Source organism: Mercurialis annua, linkage group LG5 (genome assembly GCF_937616625.2).
Source record: "Mercurialis annua linkage group LG5, ddMerAnnu1.2, whole genome shotgun sequence".
NCBI lineage: Eukaryota > Viridiplantae > Streptophyta > Magnoliopsida > Malpighiales > Euphorbiaceae > Mercurialis > Mercurialis annua.
Genome location: NC_065574.1, coordinates 4675881 through 4681906, shown reverse-complemented (window position 1 = coordinate 4681906; position 6026 = coordinate 4675881).

Below are 6026 nucleotides of genomic sequence, written 5' to 3'. Positions count from 1 at the left end.
AGTTAATTGTGCGAGAGTGAATTAACAACTACGTGTTCTTAGGATTCACTTCATAATCATTCAATTAATCAGTAATTAGGTTAATCATTGTGCGAGAGTGAGTAATTAACCTACTATTCATTAGTTTTATGCTTTTGCCTGCAATTGCTCGAGAGAGAATTTTAGGTGCTTCCGATTAGTCCGAACCATATCAGAACGATATAATCCATAACCCAAATTAAATAAACAGCATAACAAAGATCAATAATCCCTGCTTTTCTCATTATTGTTAAAACACCTTTTGAATTACAGCTTTAGTTACTTTAAATTACAATTGTCAATATCTGTCTTTTAATTACAAAACAAACAATATTTGTCTTTTCGGCTATTCAAATCGAGTCTTTCAACTGGTTGTCTTTAGAACTTTCCTTGTGGGTACGATATCCGGACTTCACAGTCTGTATTACAAGTTGGCATACGTACGCTTGCGTATTTTTACCAACAGTACCTCCATTCTATCTAACAACTCCATGATCTTCTCGATTTTGCTAGATTCATCAAACATTTCATCTTGTTGAAAACCATGTGATTGTTGTGGTTCATTGCCAAAGGTGGAATTGAGGTCCCATTGGTTTTGATGTGGGTGATAGCTTGAATCAAAATTCAAGTTTTCATTGAAGTTCTCCCAATTGTTGCTCCAACCATAGTTCGGAGGGTTGTGCCACCCCGGATCATACATGTCGGAATAAGGGTCACTAGCGTGCCATTGATCACCCACATAATTGACATGTTCATTCCAATTTGAATAGAGTGTAGGACACTCGGCTCCGGTATGACTAAAATCCCCACAAATCTCACAATTTGGATCCCATGCCATTACTTTCGCCCAATTAGATTCTCCATAAAACTAATATTTAAAGATAAACCAACAAACACACAAATTTCCTACACAACCACAAACAAGAACACCGAGCGTAAACCACGAAAAAGCAAACATGAACAATTAAAAATAAAAATAGAGAATAAGGCTAACTCGACCGAACAATAACTAATTTCAATCAATCAATAAATACTCGACACTCCCCGGCAACGGCGCCAAAAACTTGTTGAGAATTAACCCAACTTGTAGAAATCCGGAAGTCGGATGTCGATCCCACGGAGAGTGTGCTAGGAGCAATTGATGAGAATGAAATTTGGTTACGATTCAATTCGTCTAGCAACAATACGAATGGTTGAATTTTCACGTTAAATAACTTGCAAACAACTAATACTTAAACACGCTATTTAACTAAAACAATTAACCAACAATCAACTAATTAACACGCGATTTAAACAAATAGGGTAAAGCGTTTAGAGGTTGCTAGTCATGCCAAAGTCATATCTAAGTAGTTTGGGTTAAGGTGATGGGAACTTAGGTCGGGTCAAGCTATTCTACGGAACCAATTCCGCTCTCTCGAGCCGGAATTGAAAGAGTCGAAACTTGATTAACAATCCCGAAATCTAATCCACTCTCGTGCTCATAGATTTCAAGAGAGTTAATAAAGCCAACTAATCAAGCAAACTCCACAACCAAAATAGCCCTAGATCATGCTAATGCATCTAGGTCTAAAGCATGTACTCCCCTAGGTATAGTCTAATTAGTTAACTCTCGTTCTCCTAATTAAACCACATAGCAAAGAATAAGAGGCCAACCTATTCTAAGCATTAAACTCAAGAAGCACAACAACCAACATCACCCATAAACCCTCACCCTAATCACCTATCTAATCAATCATGGCAATCATAACAACCCCCAAACAAGGGGTTTAGCTACTAATCATCATCATGGCATAACTAATTAAGCAATAGTAAAGATTAGGCATAGAGTAAAGAATAAATACCTTGGAGTGATAAATGAACTTTAAACACATGAATAAGATAATGAAGCTTGAATTAAAAGACCAATACTTGTATTTAATAAGTTTCCCAATAAAGCAAAATCTGAAAATTAAATGAAGAACACCAAGAACTATGAAGATTCTATCTAAAAATAGAGAGCAAAAGGAAAGAATTGATTGATTCAAAATTGTTGTCTACAAAAGTGAATGATTCTTAACCTAAAATATAAAGTGTCTTATATAGTCTGGATAAAAAGGGAAATAAAAACACCCTAGTACAAGAGATGTTGGGCTAAAAAGGGAAGTGGGCCACTTAAAGCTCTTTCTTCAAACAAATTTCGTCTTCAGCTTTTTTCTCATGTCTTGGTCGAGAAGCTCATTTAAGTTGAGCTTCTCGATCGAGAAGCTCCTTTGATGACCCTTCGTGCAAAATGGTCCTTCATGTCTTGGTCGAGAAGCACCATGTCTTGGTCGAGACATGTGTTAAATTACACATGTTTCTTTTGCTTCTCAGCTTCTCTTTCGCTCATGAACTTCTCTTCCAAGACATGCTTTAAAAACTTGATTTCTCTTTCACTCTTTGCTTTAGCTTCCGACTTTGATATTTCTTTAATTCTTCACTCTTTTTAGCCCAAATAGTTCCGCAAACACTCCAAATCACCTGAAACGCCAACACACATAATAAGGTATCGAAACACCTAAAAACACATGTCAAAACGCAATAAAGCGATGCGAAAACTATCTAAATACTAGGAGTATTCTACTCCTATCAACCAACAACCACCACCATCTTAAACTCAAACAACCAACACAACCTTAAAACGTTGCATCGAATCCACTATAACCAAACCCTTAGTTGCTGCATACAAATCTTTAGACACTTATGATATTCTTCCTTTTAATCTGCAAAATCAGAAAAATCCCCATGTCTAACCCATAAATGAAAATATATGCAAGATTAAAACCAATCAAAAGATTAAATTTCTCAGATTCAATAAAGATACATATAAATTCTTGCATAAATTACTCTTGTGGTCATGAATTAAACCAAATTCTCTCCATTGTTAACTTCCAAATTAAAAAAAAAAGAACCGCTATTGTATTCGCCACTTTTCCATTCATCACCATCGCTATGAGGGAACAGCTGGGTACGGTTTTTTCGGCCGAAAACGACGACAACTGGAGTTAAAAGGAGTGTCGCGACTGCATCTGAAAGAAGAAGTGCGGCAGCTGACGTTGAAACGAGTACGGTGGCTGAAGGCGAAACGAGTGTGGCGGTTAGAAACAGAGGTGGTGACGGCTGAAATGGAGATGCAGAAAAATTGGTAAAGAGAATGAAAATTAGGGTTTTCACTTTTCAGTGATAAAAAAAATGTGATATTAGATTTTTATTATTTTTAGAATTTTAGAATTTAATATATGAAATAAAATAAAGAGATTATGTGATATGTTAATTTTTAATTGGAAATATTTTATTTAATATTTATTTTAATTAAATATAATTTTTTTAAAAAAATTGAATTGATTTGATTTAGTTGGATTTGATTTTGTTTGATTTGGTCTTTGGTTTGGTTAGGTTTGGGTTAGTGATTGGAATATGCCATGTCAACAAGTTTTGTTGAGTTGGGAGTGACATGGATGACATGTAAGCACAAAATCCGGTTCGATTCAAAAATGGCTGAAAAAGAAACACAACATATAAGGTTTGACTAAATATGGTGGTTTTTAAAGGTTTGGCTAAAATTGACCAAATCTGCAAAGGTTTGGCATTTTTTGGTGAATAAGCCTTTTATATATAGTATAGAATAAAATATATTATGTATTTTAATATTAATTTTAACTCTGCCATATATTTTCATATTTTAATGCTTATTTAAATTCAATATTTTAATTATTTGCTAATATCTTTAACTGACATAACGCTGTATTTCTATAAGAATATATTAAAATCTATATGAATATATCAAATATACAATTTTATTTATAAATTAATTATAAATTTATATGAAATACTTTCTATCTGTATTTTTATTGTCCACATCCATCACTATTATGTTTCAAATATATAAATATTTGAATAATAAAAGTAAGTTATTTCTAGATCCAATTACTAAAAACAAGTTACAATATATTATAAAATTTATTAGCGTTCGGAATATAGTTTTCTTAATTTATCTTACTCAATATTAATATATAAGAATAATAAAATAAAGTAATATATTTGTGGGATGAATTGTACTCATGATTATATAAACTAAAATTTAAGGAGGTTGATTGTGTGAAAACTAAATTTTAATAATATTAAAAAAATCAAAATCTAAAAGAGTAATCTTATGAAAAAATTTAGGGCTTTTTATATGTTTTACGGATTTTTTCAGCCCAATATCTTTTATACGGGCCAAACAATTTCTTTACTTTTCATACCGGATTTTATTACTTTGTTGACCTAGAATTTTAAATTCTTCTATTTTATACGAACTTCCTTCTCTTAACTCTGAATTGGCGGTTTTTTTTCTTTTTTCTCTGAAAATAGCGGTTTCTTTTCTTCTTCTCCACACGATTTCTTCTTCTGATAGTCGTCGCTCTTCATCAAGTCTCAGTGCCGCTCCACTGCCGCCTTCGTTGTGCCGCCGCCGTTTTTTTATTTTTGTGTTTTCTTTTTCAGATCTGAACCAGAGTTTATTGTCGGAAGGAATAATAGATATCAGAAGTTTTTAACGATTTTAAAAAGTTTTTTAAAGGCATATGATCCGATTTTAAAACGAAAAGATTCACCGTTCTTCTTATTCTTGTTTTTCATTTTCAGATGTAGAAATTGTTTTATTAACTGTTTTTAAGTCACAGTAATTCTTTTACCATTAAACATGTGTAAAGATTATCTTTAAGGAATGTAATAATAATTTTCATGTACATAAAATAATTTTATGATTTTATGTAATGAAAATATGTTATTTCTGCAGTTTTACTATGTTTGGTTATATTTCTGCGTTTTTTTAATTCTGCAGCACGATTTGTTGATGATGGTAGATTGATAAAATTATTGTAATGTTTCAGTGTTGTTGATTTTATGTTAATTTTATGTTGATAATCGGTTGATATTTATTGATTTTAACATTGACAAATAAGATAATGATGTCCGTGAAATAAACTAAAAAAATAAAAATTTAACTGAGACTAGATAATGATATGTTAGCATTGGGAAAGAAGACAAATAAAGATGTTGAATTATTATAATGTTACAATGTTGAAATTGTGTTGATTTTAGGTTAATATTTTGTTGATTTTAATATTAGTGAAAAAAATAATAATGATATTGAATTATTATAATGTTATAATGTTGATCTTGTGTTGATATTGTGTTGATGCTATGTTGATATCAACATATGTAATAAACTAACTGATTCAAATTTTTCAATCTTTTTTATACTAATTTTTAGTTTTTCAACATTTTTTCAATTTAATTTCTATTTTTTTATTTTATTTTCACATATAATGTGTTTTTTTTCGTTGATGATAAAATCAACTAAATATCTACATAATATTAACGCAATATCAACATAAGATTAACATTGTAACACCATAATAATTTAACATCATTATTTTCTTTTTTCACAAATGCTAAAATTAACAAAATATCAACCGAAAATTAACACAATGTCAATACTATATCATTACAATAATTCAACTTCGTTATTTGTCTTCTTCCATGATGATACCATATCATTATCTAGTCTCAATCTAATTTAATTTAATTTTTTAGTTTATTTCAGAGACAATATTATTTTATTTGCCAATGTTAAAATAAAAAAAATCAGTTGATAACAACATAATATCAACATAAAGTCAACATAAAATCAAAAATACTGTGATATTACAATAATTCAGCAATCAATCATCATCAACAAATCGTTCTGCAGAATTAAAAAAAACGCAGAAACACAAGAAAAATGCAGAAATAACATAATTTTATTCCATAAAATCACAAAATTATTCTAAATAACATGAAATGAGTATTAGATTCTCTAAAGATACTCTTTTATACATGTTTAATGGTGAAAAAACAGTAAAAAATTAACAAATTACAGATCTGAAAATAAAAAAAAAGAACAAAAAAATTCAAATATGAAATCAAAACAATAAAAGAAAGATGACGGCGAGACGAAGACGGAA